Source organism: Carcharhinus amblyrhynchos, chromosome 35 (genome assembly GCF_965287045.1).
Source record: "Carcharhinus amblyrhynchos chromosome 35, sCarAmb.v2.hapA, whole genome shotgun sequence".
In the NCBI taxonomy this organism is placed as follows: Eukaryota; Metazoa; Chordata; class Chondrichthyes; order Carcharhiniformes; family Carcharhinidae; genus Carcharhinus; species Carcharhinus amblyrhynchos.
In genome coordinates, this window is record NC_137358.1 from 6,256,744 (window position 1) to 6,274,318 (window position 17,575).

The 17,575-nt window shown below is 46.6% G+C and overlaps 1 protein-coding gene across 3 annotated transcripts in view; it reads right to left on the reverse strand.

The window, feature by feature from the left end:
- Positions 1 to 17,575, reverse strand: part of LOC145361682 (epidermal growth factor receptor kinase substrate 8-like protein 1) — an 83,739-nt gene that overhangs the window by 58,558 nt on the left and 7,606 nt on the right. The window contains exon 1 of one of the 3 annotated variants that reach the window (XM_080217587.1): positions 12,968 to 12,989. The exons of the other annotated variants lie outside the window; for them this stretch is intronic. The gene's annotated coding sequence lies outside the window, so the exon portion shown is untranslated. Of the gene's footprint in view, positions 1 to 12,967; positions 12,990 to 17,575 lie in introns of those variants that run through there. 3 annotated transcript variants of the gene reach the window in all.

Consider the following 17,575-nt stretch of genomic DNA (forward strand, 5'->3'; position numbering starts at 1 on the left):
AGCCGGGAATCGAACCCAGGTCCCTGGCGCTGTGAGGCAGCAGTGCTAACCACCGTGCCACCGTGTGAGGAAAACCTTTTTTACTCGGAGGGTGGTGAGGGTCTGGAATGCGCTGCTTGGGAAGGTGCTGGAGGCGGGATGCCTTACATCCTGTAAACAGTACCTGGATGGGCGCTTGGCACATTGTAACAATCAGGGCTATGGGCCAAGTGCCGGCATGTGTGATTAGGTGGGAGGTCAGGTGTTTCTTGCCTGTTGGTACAGACCTGATGGGCCGAAGGGCCTCTTTTGTACTGTATATTTCTATGATTCTATAAGAGGGGCGAAAGGAGGCTCCTAAGGACCAGTGTGGGGTTGAATGGGCCAAATGGTCTGTTTCTGCACAGCAGACTTTGGCAACTCAAAGTAACTAGATTTTAACATTTAACTTTGTTATCATTTAAACAAAAGCCCTGACGTTAGGTGAACAGGAAAGACTCTTGGAACAAGAGTTAAGGGCGGCACGGTGGCACAGTGGTTGGCACTGCTGCCTCACAGCGCCAGGGACCTGGGGTCAACTTCAGCCTCGGGTCACTGTCTGTGTGGAGTTTGCACATTCTCCCCGTGTCTGTGTGGGTTTCCTATGGTACAAAGATGGGCAGGTTAGGTGGATTGGCCGTGCTAAGTTGACCCTAGGATCAGGGGGATTAACAGGGCAAATGCGTGGGGTTTCGGGAATGGGGCCTGGGTGGGAATATGTTCGGTACAGACCCGATGGGCCGAATGGCCTCCTTCTGCACTGTAGGGATTCTATGATCGGCGGTTAAACATTGGGTGGCATGGACAAGCTGGGCTGAATGGCCTGTTTCCATATGTAAACCCTCTGTGACTCTTACTGCCTTGATCGGGCAAGACCATTTGGGGTGGCACAGTGGTTAGCACTGCTGCCTCACAGCACCAGGGACCTGGGTTCAACTCCTGGCTTGGGTCAATGTCTGTGTGGAGTTTGCGCATTCTCCCCATGTCTGTGTGGGTTTTGGGGGGAGCTCCGGTTTCCTCCCACGTTCTGAAAGACGCGCTGGTTAGGGTGCATTGACCCAAACAGGCACCGGACTGTGGCCACGAGGAGAATTTCACAGTAACTTCATTACAGCGTTAATGTAAGCCTTAACAGATAAGCTCTAAGACCGGAAACTCCTGCCCGAGATCGATGGAGGTTGCTGATGATGGTCCCTGGCCTGCGTCGATTCCGTGGTGGGCATAGTGGTAGATTTCCGGCCTGTGACTCTAAAGGGTAGTGAGTCTGTGGAATTCACTCCCACAGAGTGCAAGGGATGTCGGGAACTAATCTTATTTCAGGAGGAGGTGGACAGTTCGAGTGCTGAAGGCCAGGCTGGAGTGGGAATAGTGAAACCGAGAAATATCAAGGATAAGAGGGAATAGAGTCATAGAGATTTACAGCATGGAAATAGGCCCTTCAGCCCAACTTATCCATGCTGCCCCTTTTTTTAAACCCCCTAAGCTAGTCCCAGCTGCCCGTATTTGGCCCATATCCCTCTACACCCCTGTAACTGTCCAAATGCTTTTTAAAAGACAAAATTGTACCCGCCTCTACTACTATCGTTCCAGACACTCACCACCCTCTGAGTGAAAGAATTGTCCCTCTGGACCCTTTTGTATCTCTCCTCTCTCACCTTAAACCTACACCCTCTAGTTTTAGACTCCCCTACCCTTGGGAAAAGATATTGAGTATCTAGCTGATCTGTGCCCCTCATTATTTTATAGACCTCTACAAGGTCACCCCCCAGAATGTTGTAGCCATTAGACGGGTGGAAAAGTTAATTTATTAGTCGCAAGTCGGCTTACTTTAACACTGCAATGAAGTTACTGTGCAAATCCCCGAGTCACCACCTGCTCGGGTACACTGAGGGGCAATTAAGCATGGCCAATCCATCTAACCTATACGCCTTTGGATACTAAGGGGCAATTTAGCATTGCCAATGCACCTAATCCACACACCTTTGGACTGTGTGAGGAAACTGGAGCACCCGGAGGAAACCCGCGCAGACACGGGGAGAATGTGCAGACTCCACACAGACAGTGACTCAAGCCGGGAATCGAGTAGTGCTGTGAGGCAGCAGTGCTAACCACTGTGCCACCGTGAAACAGAAGTGGTTGGGACATTAAGAAGTACACGGAGAATGATAGTTTGAACATTGCTGCTAAGGAGGAATGAGACAGAAAGGTAGGGCTTTGATTTCAACACAGCTTACCAATCCCTAAATCCATTTCTGGTTTTGCTTTAGACATTGCTCTGTTTTGTAACTAGTGTCAGTTGGCATGCACTTTCATTCACATTAATCCAGATAAAGAAATTTTCCAATTTCACAATTCCCGCTACAAGGCTGAAGTATGTTTATCAGCGATGTGTGGGCAATCTGAAGAACAGGAGAACCTTTGTTTCTGGTTTTTACGAATTCCAACTTGGGGCGTTGGTGTAGGTTGGAATTTGGGGTATGTCTGTACGTCAGGCACTTGTACAGAACTCTGTTTCACAGGTTAGCGAGTTGATTTTGTATCAGACACCTGGAGCGGCAGCGGCGCTGTGGTTAGCACTGCTACCTCACAAACGCCAGGGACCTGGGTTCGATTCCCAGTTTGGGTCACTGTCTGTGTGGAGGCTGCATGTCCCCCCTGTGTCTGCGTGGGTTTCCGGCGGGTGCTCCGGTTTCCTCCCACAGTCTGAAAGACTTGCAATGGCCATGCTAAATTACCCCTTAATGTCCAAAGATGTGCAGGTTCGGTGGATTGGCCATGCGGAACTTCTTCACTCAAAGGGTGGTGAATCTCTGGAATTCTCTGCCCGTTGAAGTGGTGGAGGCTGCCTCGCTAAATATTTTTAAGAAGCGGGTTGATGGGTTTTTGATAAGAGAGGGGATTAAGGGTTATGGGGAGAGGGCGGGAAAGTGGAACTGAGCCACGACAGATCAGCCATGATCTTATTGAATGGCGGGGCAGGCTCGAAGGGCTAGATGGCCTACTCCTGCTCCTATTTCTTATGTTCTTATGTTCTTATGTTAATGTCCAAAGATATATAGGTTAGGTGGATTGGCCATACTAAATTGCCCCTTAGTGTCCAAAGATGTGCAGGTTAGATGGATTGGCCATACTAAATTGCCCCTTAGTGTTCAAAGATGTGCAGGTTAGATGGATTGGCCATGCTAAATTGCCCCTTAGTGTCCAAAGGTATATAGGTTATGTGGATTGGCCATGCTAAATTGCCCCTTAGTGTCCAAAGATGTACAAGTTAGGTGGATTGGCCATGCTAAATTCTCTCTGTGTACCCAAACAGGCGCTGGAATGTGGCAACTAGGGGATTTTCACAGAACTTCATTATAGTGTTAATGTAAGCCTACTTGTGACACTAATAAATAAACTTTAAAACAGCTTCTGGGCTGGAATTCTTCAACCTCACCCCGGGCTGGGGTTCTCCAGTCCCGCAGCAGTGAATGCAGTTTTGGCTAAGCACCAAATTCTGATCTCACTGGCAGCAGGAGTAGATCGGAGAATCTGGGTCACTGCAACTGCAGACTGATAGCCGCTCTCAGACTCTCTCACATCTTTTCGTTCAGTTGTTTCACACCCAGTCGACCCAGTCACAGATTCCAGGATCCCAATGGACCAAACCGCTTTTTCATTCATTCCTCGGTTTGGAATAGTGAATGGAATAGTAAAGAAATTTATTAGTCACAAGTAAGACTTATATTAACACTGCAATGAAATCACTGTGAAAATCCCCTAGTCGCCACACTCTGGCAACTGTTTGGGTCAATGCACCCTAACCAGGGCATCTTTCAGACTGTGGGAGGAAACCGGAGCACCCAGGGGAAACCCATGCAGACATGGGGAGAATGTGCAAACTCCACACAGACAGTGACCCAAGCTGAGAATTGAACCCCAATCCCTGGCGCTGTGAGGCAGCAGTACCAACCACGGTGCCACCATACCAGCCATCTCATCCCGCTCCTTCCCTCTGGATCAGAACAAATTGGGCGAGATTTTCCGGTTCGTTTTGTGGTGGTGCCCGCCATTGGCTGGCAGAAGGATCTTCCAGTCCCGCCGGTTTCAAACTCTTCCTGCTGGCAGGGAGGGCTGGAAAATCCCACCCATCGTATTCCTTCTCAAGCACTTTTGAGGCACGCCTACATTCTTAAATCCGTTCCCATTGGCTCCCAACATGCAGAATCCCAAAAGGCTCACTCCGGTTCGTTCAATTCTACCCTCTGTATTTTGAACAGATCCGTTCATTCCCAATGGATGCACCTCTGGTCAAACTCATGAGCTGGGAACCTCCTGTTTCATCTGCTACGGGAATTGTAGGGGCGAGACAGAAAACTTGGCAGATCGTTCAAAGGTCCGTTAAACTTGGATGGCAGTTTCTCATCGAGGGGCACAGAAAACCCTACCAATTCCCACCTCACCCATTCCAACAGTCAACAAGACTGTGTTCTCAGCCCCCTACTATACTCCTTATTCACCTATAACTGTGCGGCCAAACTCCCCTTCAACTCAATTTTCAAGTTTGCTGATGACACCATCATAATGGGTCGGATCTCAACCAATGATAAGACAGAGTACAGGAATGAGATAGAGATTCGGGTCAACCGGCTGCGGTGACAATAATCTCTCCCTCTGTGTCAACAAAACTAAAGAGATTATCATCAACTTCAGGAAGCGTAAAGGAGAACATGCCCCTGTTTATATCAACGGGTCATGATGTGGATGTGCCAGCGTTGGACTGGGGTAAACACAGTAAAAAGTCTGACAACACCAGGTTTTAGTCCAACCGATTTATTTCATAGTAAGCTCACAAGCTTTTGAGGGGACTGCCTCTTCATCAGGTGAATGGAGAGTTCTGGCCTCAGACAGAGTATATAAAGCACAGACAGTTTAGAGATTACTGATTAGAATGCGAATCCTTACACCCGAGCGCAACGCAACGCCATCCACGCTCTCAAGACCAACCGCAACATTGTCATCAAACCAGCAGACAAAGGAGGGGCCATCGTCATACTGAACAGAACGGATTACTGTAAAGAAGTGTACCGACAACTAAACAATGAGGAACACTACAGACAGTTACCCACAGATCCGACCAAAGAACACACTCGTCAACTCAACAATCTGATCAAGACCTTTGATCCGGACCTTCAGAGCACCCTCCGTGCTCTCATTCCACGTACTCCCCGCATTGGAGATCTCTACTGCCTCCCAAAGATACACAAGGCAAACACACCTGGCCGTCCCATCGTATCGGGCAATGGGACTCTGTGTGAGAACCTCTCTGGCTACGTCGAGGGCATCCTGAAACCCATTGTATAAAGAACCCCCAGCTTTTGTCGCGACACTACAGACTTCCTATAGAAACTCATCACACATGGAGCAGTTGAACCAGGGACACTCCTCGTCACAGTGGATGTCTCGGCGCTCTACACCAACATCCCCCACAACGATGGCATTGCTGCGACTGCCTCAGTACTCAATGCTGACAACTGCCAGTTTCCAGATGCAATTTTACAACTCATCCGCTTTATCCTGGACCACAATGTCTTCACCTTCAACAATCAGTTTTTCATCCAGACACATGGAACAGCCATGGGGACCAAATTTGCACCTCAATATGCCAACATCTTCATGCACAGGTTCGAACAAGACTTCTTCACTGCACAGAATCTTCAACCGATGCTATACACTAGATACATTTATGACATTTTCTTCCTTTGGCCTCATGGTGAACAATCACTGAAACAACTATATGATGATATCAACAAGTTCCATCCCACCATCAGACTCACCATGGACTATTCCCCAGAATCAGTTGCATTCTTGGACACACGCATCTCCATTAAGGATGGTCACCTCAGCACCTCACTGTACCGCAAGCCCACAGACAATCTCACAATGCTCCACTTCTCCAGTTTCCACCCTAAACATGTTAAAGAAGCCGTTCCCTATGGACAAGCCCTCCGTATACACAGGATTTGCTCAGATGAGGAAGATGGTGACAGACACCTCCAGACGCTGACAGATGCCCTCATAAGAACAGGATATGGCGCTCGACTCATAGATCGACAGTTCCGATGCGCCACAGCGAAAAACCGCACCGATCTCCTCAGAAGACAAACACAGGACACAGTGGACAGAGTACCCTTCATCGTCCAGTACTTCCCCGGAGTGGAGAAGCTACGACATCTTCTCTGGAGTCTTCAACATATCATTGATGAAGACAAACATCTCGCCAGCGCCATCCCCACACCCCCACTTCTTGCCTTCAGACAACCACACAACCTCAAACAGACCATTGTTCGCAGCAAACTACCCAGCCTTCAGGAGAACAATGACCACAATACCACACAACCCTGCCACAGCAACCTCTGCAAGACATGCCGGATCATCGACATGGATACCATCATCACATGTGAGAATACCATCCACCAGGTACACGGTAAATACTCTTACAACTTGGCCAACATTGTCTACCTGATACGTTGCAAGAAAGGATGTCCCGAAGCATGGTACATTGGGGAGACCATGCAGACGCTACGACAACGGATGAATGAACATCGCTCGACAATCACCAGGCAAGACTGTTCCCTTCCTGTTGGCGAACACTTCAGTGGTCACGGGCATTCAGCCTCTGACCTTCGGGTAAGCATTCTCCAAGGCAGCCTTCACGACACACGACAGCGCAGAGTCGCTGAACAGAGACTGATAGCCAAGTTCCACACACATGAGGACGGTCTCAACAGGGATCTTGGGTTCATGTCGCACTATCTGTAACCCCCGTGACCTGCCTGGGTTTGCAAAACCTCACTTACTGTACTGTCTGGAGACAATACACATCTCTGTAAACCTGTGATCAGTGCTCCTTCCACACACATTGTTGGCCACTTTAAGACTTGAACAGCAGGTTAGGTGTAAAGATTTGCATTCTAATCAGTAATCTCTAAACTGTCTGTGCTTTATATGCTCTGTCTGAGGCCAGAGCTCTCCATTCACCTGACGAAGAGGCAGTCCCCTCAAAAGCTTGTAAGTTTACTATCAAATAAATCGGTTGGACTAAAACCTGGTGTTGTCAGACTTTTTACTGTATATCAACGGGGACAAAGTAGAAAGTGTTGAGAGCTTCAACTTTTAGGCATCCAGCTCACTAACAATTTACCATCCACACCACTCCCCACACCCCCCCACCACCGCCCCCCAGACCCGTGCTGACACTATAGTTAAGAAATCCCACCAATGTCTCTACTTTCTCAGAAGACTAAGGAAATTTGGCATATCAGCTACGACTCTCACCAACTTTTACAGATGCACCATAGAAAGCATTCTTTCTGATTGTATCACAGCTTCTGCTCTGCCCAAGACCGCAAGAAACTACAAAAGGTTGTGATTGTAGCCAAATCCATCACGCAAACCAGCCTCCAATCCATTGACTCTATCCGCACTTCCCGTTAAAGTTAGGGTTAGGGTTAGGGTTAGAGTTAGGCAAAGCAGCCAGCATAATTAAGGACCCCACGCACCCCGGACATTCTCTCTTCCACCTTCTTCCGTCAGGAGAAAGATACAAAAATCTGAGGTCACGTAACAACCGACTCAAGAACAGCTTCTTCTCTGCTACGATCAGACTTTTGAATGGATCTACCTTGCATTAAGTTGATCTTTCTCTGCACCCTCGCTATGTAACACTATATTCTGCACTCTCTCCTTTCCTTCTCTATGAACAATATGTTTTGTCTGTATAGTGCACAAGAAACATATGCTGGAATATAACTTTTATACTTTCAGGCAACGTAAAAGACCCGAGAGTGAAGAAGAGAAAGGAAGTTCTGTCAACCAACATTACTGAACCTGATTATTGTCGTGGTGCATTTGTAGGGGCTTGCTGTGTATAATTTGGTTGCTTCCTTTCTGATCAAGGCAAGTCGATCGGAACCTTTAAGATCCTGAGGGATTTTGACAGGGTGGATGTGGAGAGAATGTTCCCTCTTATGAGAGGATCTAGAACTAGGGGGTCACTGTTTAAAAATAAGGAGTCACCCATTTGAGACAGAGATGAGGAGAAACGGGTGGCACAGTGGTTAGCACAGCTGCCTCACCGTGCCAGGGACCCGGGTTCGATTCTTGTCTATATGGAGTTTGCATGTTCTCCCCGTGTCTATGTGGGTTTCCGCCCACAGTCCAAAGATAAAGTTTATTTGGTAGTCACAAGTAGGCTTACATTAACACTGCAGTGAAGTTACTGTGAAAATCCCCTAGTCGCCACACTACAGCACCTGTTCGGGTACACTGAGGGAGAATTTAGCATGGCCAATGAACCCTAACCAGCATACCTTTTGGATCATGGGAAGAAATCAGAACACCCAGAGGAAACCCATGCAGACATGGGGAGAACATGCAGACTCCACACAGACGTGCGCGATCGGTGGACTGGCCGTGCTAAATTGCCCTGTAGCGTCAGGGGGACTAGCTAGGATAAATGCATGGGGATAGGGCTTGGGTGGAATTGTGGTCGGTATTGACCCGATGGGCCAAATGGCCTCCTACTACACTGTAATGATTCTATGATACATTATTCTCTAGAGGGTCGAAATCCTTTGGAATTCTCTTTCTCAGAAAGGTGGTGGAAGCGGAACTTTGAATATGTTTAAGGCTGAGTCAGAGAGAACATAGAGCAGGCCCCTCAGCCCATGATGTTGCCCTCTGAAAGATGTGCTGGTGAGGTGCATTGACCTGAAAAGGCACTGGAGTGTGGCGTCTTGGGGAACTTCACAGTAACTTCAATGCAGTGTTAATGTAAGCCTACTTGTGATTAATAAATAAACTTTAAGCAAAAGAACATGACGCCAAATTAAACTAATCCCTTCTGCCTGCTCTTTGTCCATATCTCTCTATTCCTCGCATATTCATGTGCTGATCTAAAAGGCCCTTAAATGCCCCTATCTCATCTGCCTGCACCACCCTCCCTGGAACACATTCCTACCTACCACTCTCTGTGCGAATAGAAACTTATCCCTCAATCTCCTCTGAACTTTTCCCCTCTAACCTAAAGTGTGTGCTCCCTAGCATTAGACTTTTCAACTCTGAGAAAAAGATTCTGACTGTCAACCCTATCTGTGCCTGTCATAATTTTATAATCTTCTATCAGATCTCCCTTCAGCCTCCATCGCTCCAGAGAAAATAACCCTAGTTTATCAGCCTCTCATTGTAGCTCACACTCTCCAATCCAGGCAGTATCATGGTAAACCTCTTTTGCACCCTCTCCAAAGATTCTTGATTAACCATGGGAGGTGAAAGGTTATTGGGGGTAGGCAGGAATGTGGGGTTAAAGTTACAGTCAGATCAACCATGATCTTATTTATTTATCGATTAGTGTCACAAGTAGGTTTACATTAACGCTGCAGTGAAGTTACTGTGAAAATCCACCTAACCTGCACATCTTTAGACACTAAGGGGCAATTTAGCATGGCCAATCCACCCATCCTTGGACACTAAGGGGCAATTTTATATGCCTAATCCATCTGATCTGTACATCTTTGGACACTAAGGGGCAATTTAGCATGGCCAATCCACCCATCCTTGGGCACTAAGGGGCAATTTTATATGCCTAATCCATCTGATCTGTACATCTTTGGACACTAAGGGACAATTTACCATGGCCAATCCACCTAGCCCACACATTTTTGGTCACCAAGGGGTAACTTAGCATGGCCAATCCAGCTAACCTACACATCTTTGGACACAAAGTGGCAATTTAACATGGCCAATTCATCTAACTCGCACATCTTTGGGCCACGGGAGGAAATTGGAGCTCCTGGAAGAAACCCGCGCAGACATGGGGGGAATGCGCAGACTCCACACAGACAGTCACCTGAGGCCGGGAATCGAACCCGGGTCCTTGACGCTGTGAGGCAGCAATGCTAACCACTGTGCTACCAGGGATGTGGCGTGGGGGCTACAGTTAGATAAGCCATGAGCTTATTGAACAGCAGAACAGGGGCTGAGTGGCCTTACTCCTGCTCCTAATTTGTATGACCTCCCATATATATTTCAACAGTAATTACAATTCACAAGTAACTGATTACCCGATAAGCGGTTTGGGACATTTTATAGATTGTGAAAGGCACAATAGAAATGCCTTTTGAAAAATGAGATTAATTGTCATTGTGGAAAAGACCTAATGGATAAAAAGTCCCATCATTCACTCGCGCTAAATTGAATTTCCTGCAGGCCTGTACACTGTACATCATACAGAGAGCGGCTAATCCCAGCCTCATATCATTCCCGCAGACAGCGGACGTTCTAGAAAAACAAGTCACGTTTCATTATTGAGAACTGCGTGTGCATTTCATTCTGATGCATGGGCTGATTAGACTGTTACTGTGCCACAACGCCCGTCTTAGCAGGAGAGCAGTGACTGCACAGCACAGATTCGCAATCGCCCTATCGCAAAAGCAGAACTTTGATCTCGAATCGAAACAGAAACGTTCTTGTTTGGGGAGAAGGCTTTTAGACGCGCCCATCAGGAAGGGGATTTTTTTTTGTGTGATTTCAATTTCAAAACGGAAAAGTGATCTTCGAGCTATTTATAGGGATGCTGGGCAGATGAATTAATTATTTAATAGATCTGGTAATTAAATAGATTAAGCCATCATTCTGTACAGGTTCAGATGCACACTGTGTGAAACTTGGTGGAAACATGACTCTGAAAATGGGTGTTAACTTATTTATTGAAGTACTGTCCTATCTTTCACATTACATTTTTATTCCTGAGGGGTCGACACTGTTTTTGAGATTGAAAGCAATTTGAGTAAGAATTTAATTATTTAGAATAATATTTAGTCCATCTCAATTTTTATTTGAATCTGCCATGGCCTCATTGTCCACCTGTAGCTATGAACTCAGGATGTCCTTGAATTTGGTGGTTAGAAACGCAGTGCCTCACAGCGCCAGGGACCAGGGTTCAATTCCAGTGACTGCCTGTGTGGAGTTTTCATGTTCTCCCCTTGTCTGTGTGGGTTTCCTCCAGGTGCTCTGCTTTCCTCCAAAGATGTGCAGGTTAAGTGGATTGGCCATTATAAATTGCCCCTTAGTGCCTCAAGATGTGTAAGTTAAGTGGATTTGCCATACTAAATTGCCCCTTATTGACCAAAGATATGCAAATTAAGTGGATTGGCCATGCAAAATTGCCACTTTGTGTCCAAAGATGTGCAAGTTGGTGGATTGGCTATGCTAAATTGCCCTTTTGTGTCCAAAAATGTGCCGGTTAGATGGATTGGCCATGCTAAATTGTCCCTTAGTGATCAAAGTTGTGCAGATTAGATGGATTGGCCATGCTAAATTGCCCCTTAGTGCCCCAAATGTGTAGGTTAGGGTGGATTGGCCGTGCTAAATTGTCCCTTAGTGTCCAAAGATGTGCAGGTTAGATGGATTGGCCATGCCAAATTGTCCCTTAGTGATCAAAGTTGTGCAGATTAGGTGGATTGGCCATGCTAAATTGCCCCTTAGTGCCCCAAATGTGTAGGTTAGGTGGATTGGCCATGCTAAATTGCCCCTTAGTGCCCCAAATGTGTAGGTTAGGTGGATTGGCCATGCTAAATTGTCCCTTAGTGTCCCAAATGTGCAGGTTAGGTGGATTGGCCATGGGAAATGTGTGGGTTTGTAGGGATGGGGATGGGGATGGGGTGGAGGAGGAAGAGAGCCAGTGCAGAATCGATGGGCCGGGTGGTCTCTTCTTCACTGTTTAGATTTTATGATTTTTTGATGATGATTTCTGACAGATGTAAGCCTTATTATTATCAAACAGGCTAAAGAAATTTGTTTTAAGCTTTTTTTAGTTCACAAGTAGACTTACATTAACACTGCAATGAAGTTACTGTGAAAATCCCCTGGCTGCCACACTCCAGCACCTGTTCGGGTAACACTGAAGGAGAATTTAGCCAATACACCTAACCAGCATGTGGACTATGGGAGGAAACCGGAGCACCTGGAGGAAACTCATACAGAAACCGATAGACTCCACACAGATACTGACCCAGCTGGGAATCGAACCTGGGTCCCTGGCGCAGTGGGGCAGCTGTGTAAACCACTGTGCCACCCAATATTACTGAAATCTTGTGATATGATTTTCTCCTTATTATTTTTGTGCAGTGCCAGTTTTTGAATATTTTTCTACTTCTTTGTATCTATGCCATTGGTAAATAAATCTGACTTGGTGTTTTTAGCCTGAAGACAACAGTGGAACTATTTACCCAATGCTGAGATTTCACACTTGGGAGTAGGACCTGAACTCACCACTTTCTTATCCAGCTGTGTAAATATTGACTGTTCAGAGTTATTCGTGGCGTGATATTTAATAAATTCATATGGCATAGGAGCAGAATTAGGCCATTCGGCCCATCGAGTCCGCTCTGCCACTCGATCGTGGTTGATAGGCTCCTCATCCCCATTCTCCTGCCTTCTCCCCATAAACCCGTTACCGATTAAAAATCCGTCTAACTCCTCCTAAAATTTATTCGCAGCATCCACCGCACTTTGGGGGAGGTGAATTCCACAGATTCACAACCTTTTGGGAGAAATAGTTTATTAGTCGCAAGTAAGGCTTACATTAACGCTGCAATGAAGTTACTGTGAAATTCCTCTAGTCGCCATATCTGGGCACCCGTTTGGGTTCAATGCACCCAAACCAGCACGTCTTTCAGACTGTGGGAGGAAACCGGAGCACCCGGAGGAAACCCACGCAGACACGGGTGGCCTTATCTGTTCTATCTCTCTTTGTACGACAGCTCCCTCATCCCTGGAATCAATCTAGTGAACCTCCTCTGAACTGCCTCCAGTATAACTTTCCTCAAATCAGGGGACCGAAACTCCAAGTGTGTTTAACTTTCTAATCGGGCTCCAGCTTTGTATAGTTGCAACAATACTTTCTTACCTTTACATTCTATTCCTTTAGCTACAAATGTCAACATTCCATTCGCTTAATGGATGAGCCTGGGGGTGGGGGTGGTCCTGTTGTCTGATTTAGAACAGTGGCAAGCTCAGACACATCACCAGATGGGAGTGAACGATTCCTTTTGTACCTGGTGTTTACTGTACACACTCTGGGAGCTGACACTGGGCCACATACGAGTGAATTGTTTCTCACAGATAGAATTTTCTCCCGAGCAAACACCTCGAGGCATAGGGTGTGGTGGCAATGCAAGTGAGGAGTGATGAAACAGAAGGGACTGAGTGAAATGCTACATTGGACTCAACGTTTCAGGTTCATTACACCCAAGAGGGCTGAGATTTTGCAATCCAGTTGTGGAAAATACACAGTAGCCTCTGAACAGTCCTGTCAACATGATGTGGTTGCATTAGGTGGGAGTGATTCTATTTGGCCAAATGACCCAATTGTTGGGCAGTTCAAAGTTCAGCTTGATAAAACACGGCTCAGATATTTTGGGGAAGTGAGTCATTCCCCTATCTTCTTGTTTCCGAGTGTCCACTGCGTCCCCATGGCAACCAGTGGCTCTCTCCCCTGTCTAGGCCCTGACATTGCCGTTCGCTGGAGCTCAATTAGAAATTTAAACAGGGCCCTTTCCCACCTCAGTGAAGCAACTTCACAGCCAATCAGGTCCCCTTGAGGTGTTTATTCATACTCCCGGGTTGACAGAATTAGCATTGCCATGGAAACCAGGCAGCCATGTCCATCTGAAATGCTGACACAAATTGAACCTTCATTTTAAAAAAACAGGTTGGAAAGGTTATTGCTCAAAAATTGATATTAATTGTGGAGATGCAGCATGAAGAGTACATATCATCACCGTAGGACCATAAGAGACAGGAGCAGGACTAGGCCTCAAGAACTAGGCCTCAAAGACTTGGCCTCAAATACTAGGCCCCAAAGACTAGGTCTCAAGAACTAGGATTCAAAGATCAGGCCTCAAAGACCAGGCCTCAAAGACCAGGCCTCAAAGACCAGGCCTTAATGCAGAACATGCCCCTATCTACATCAATGGGAACGAAGTAGAAATAGTCGAGAGCTTCAAATTTTTAGGTGTCCAGATCACCAACAACCTGTCCTGGTCCCCCCATGCTGACACTCTAATTAAGAAAGCCCACCAACACCTGTACTTTATCAGAAGGCTAAGGAAATTTAGCATGTCAACTACGACTCCACCAACTTTTACAGATACACCATAGAAAGCATTCTTCCTGGTTGTATCACAGCTTGGTATGGCTCCTGTTCTGCCCAAGACTGCAAGAAACTACAAAGAGTTATGAACATAGCCCGGTCCATAATGCATCCATTGACTCTGTTTACATGTCCCCACGCCTTGGAAAAGCAGCCAGCATAATTAAGAGCTCCACGTACCCCAGACATTCTCTCTTCCACCTTCTTTCATCAGGAAAAAGATACAAGAGTCTGAGGTCACGTACAACCGACTCAAAAACAGCTTCTTATCTGCTACCATCAGGCTTTTGAATGGACCTACCTCATACTGAATTGATCTTTCTCTACACCCTAGCTATGACTGTATCACTACATTCTGCGCTCTTTTGTTTCCTTCTCTATGAAGGGTATACTTTGTATAGCATGCAAGAAACAATATGTTTCACTGTATGCTAACACATGTGACAACAATACGTCAAATCAAATCAAAACCTCAAGGACTAGGCTTGAAGAACTAGGCCTCGCAAACTAGGGCTCAAGGACTAGGTTTCAAGGATTAGATGTCATGGACTAGGCCTCAAGAATTAAGCCTCAAGGACCAGCCTCAAGGACCAGGCCTCAAGGACCAGGCCTCAAGGACCAGGCCTCAAGAACTAGGCCTCAAACTTGCTCTACCATTCAATATGATCAAGGTTGGTCTTTTCCCTCAACTCCACTGACTCCTCCACTCCCCATATCACCTAATTCCCTGAGAGATCAATAATCAATCTCAATTCTTAGATATCTACGATGGAGCATTATTATTAGTCCTATACGCGTAAAACTATATGCAAGGATATTCTGTTGGTATTCATGACTGGGGTGTGGATGATGGCACAAAATTTTAATTTTTCACTCAGAGGGTGGTGAGTTATTGGAATCGGCTGCTGTCGGTGGTGGTCAAGGCGAACTCGCTGGGGTTTTTTAAGAGACTTCTGCATGAGTGTATGAGATTTAATGAGATTGGGAGTTATAGACAGTTCTATGGTCTGGTAGGTAGTGATATGATCGGCGCAACTTGTGGGCCGAAGGGCCTGTTTGTGCTGTAGTGTTCTATGTCAAGTGATGGTGTGGGGATGGTCACAGGACGAAGGCAGTTTGTGATTAATAAACACTTTGGCCTGGGAGCAGGAGGTCTTGGATCAGCAAAGGGGAGAACCTGGTCATCATTGACCAGAGAACCAGAAAGTGCCGCTTACTAACTTCAGCACAGAGAAGTGAGACTAAACTTTCAGCATAGAGCCTTCGAATTTCCAAATCAAGGACTGATTATAGGAGTGACATTGTTGACCCTTTAATGTATCTAAGTGCACAGTACATCGTTTTTTTGTGTGTGTGCATGTATGCAAATACATGTGTGTGCATGCACGAGTGTGTATTTGCACCCATGTGTGTTTGCATGTGTGTGTATTTGTGCCTGTGTGTCAGCACGTGTACCTGGGTGGCACAGTGGTTAATACGGCTGCCCCACAGTGCTAGGGACCCAGGTTCAATTCCAGCCTTGGGTCACTATCTGTGTGGAGTTTGCATGTTCTCCCCATATCTGCGTGGGTTTCCTCTGGGTGCTCCAGTTTCCTCCCACAGTCTCTGAAAGATGGTTAAGTGGGTTGACCATACTAAATTGCTCCTTGGTGTGAGGGGTAAATGTATGGGGATAGGGTCAGGGTGGGACTGTAGTTGGCACAAGCTTGATGGGCTGAAGGTTTCCTTCTGCAGTGTAGGGATTCTATGATATGTGTGTGTTTGTGCACACAAGAGTGTGTTTTTATGCCTGTGTGTATACACAGGTACAGGTGTACATGTGTGCCTGCGTGTGTGTGTGTGTGTATATGCATGTGTGCACGTGTGTGTTGTACGCGCCTTGTCTAGGTGAGGAGTAGGTGTGTTCTTGTGTTTACATCCCAGGTGTTGGGATGAATGAATGCTTATCTTTTCATTTAGAAACATACAAATATACAAAATAGGAGCAGAAGTAGGCCATTCGACCCCTCGAGCCTGCTCCACCATTCAATAAGATCATGGCTGATTAGTTTGTGTTGAGTTTCATATTTCCATCTACCCCCGATAACCTTCGATCCCCTTCCTTAACAAGAGTGTATCAACCTCCGCCTTAAAAATATTCAGTGACCCCCACCTCCACCGCCTTCTGAGGTAGAGAGTTCCAAGGTTGGATAGACCTCCCAGAGAGAAAAAAGTTCTCCTTGTCTCTGTCCTAAAAAGGTGACTCCTAATTTTAAATCAGCGTCCTTTAGTTCAGATTCACCCACAAGAGGAAACATCCTTTTCAATGTCCACCTTGTTGAGAATCTTATAAACTTTAATCAAGTCACTCCCCCCTCACTCTTCTGAACTCCAGGGGAAACAATCCCAGTCTGTCCAACCTTCCCTCATCAGAGGGATGGTGACCTGAGGCCGGAGTTGAACCTGGGTCCCTGGCACTGTGAGGCAGCAGTACTAACCACTGTGCCACCCACGTACATATGCAGACACATAGGCACAAATACACACACATGCGAAACACAAGGGTGCGAATACACACTCATGCATGCACACACATGCATTTGCACACATACACACACCCAGGCACACAAGAAATGATGCACTATGCACTTAGATACATTAAAGAGTCCAAATGAGAGACCACATTTGAAATATTGTGTTCGGTTCTGGTCACCTCACTATAAGAAGGATGTGGAAGCATTGGAGGGAGTGCAGAGGAGATTTACCAGAATGCTGCCTGGTTTGGAGGGTAGGTCTTATGAGGAAAGGTTAAGGGAGCTGGGGCTTTTCTCTTTAGAGCGGAGGAGGATGGGAGGTGACTTAATAGAGGTTTATAAGATGATGAGGGGGATAGATAGAGTGGACGTGCAGAGATTATTTCCTCGGGTGGATGTAGCTGTTACTAGGGGGGTATAACTATAAGGTTCATGGTGGGAGATATAGGAAGGATGTCTGAGGTAGAATCTTCACTCAGAGAGTGGTTGGGGTGTGGAATGCACTGCCTGCTGTGATAGTGGAGTCGGACACTTTAGGAACTTTCAAGCGGTTATTGGATAGGCACATGGAGCACACCAGAATGACAGGGAGTGGAATAGCTTGATCTTGGGTTTGGACATAACTCGGCACAACATCGAGGGCCGAAGGGCCTGTACTGTGCTGTACTGTTCTATGTGTATGTTCTATAATGTCACTCCTACAATCAATCCTTGATTTGGAAATTCCAAGGCTCCACACTGAAAGGTTTTACTCTCCCTTCTCTGTGCTGAAATTGGCAAGCGGCACTTTCTGGTTCCCTGGTCAAAGATTACCAGGCTGGGTTCTCCCATGTGCTGATCCGAGACCTCC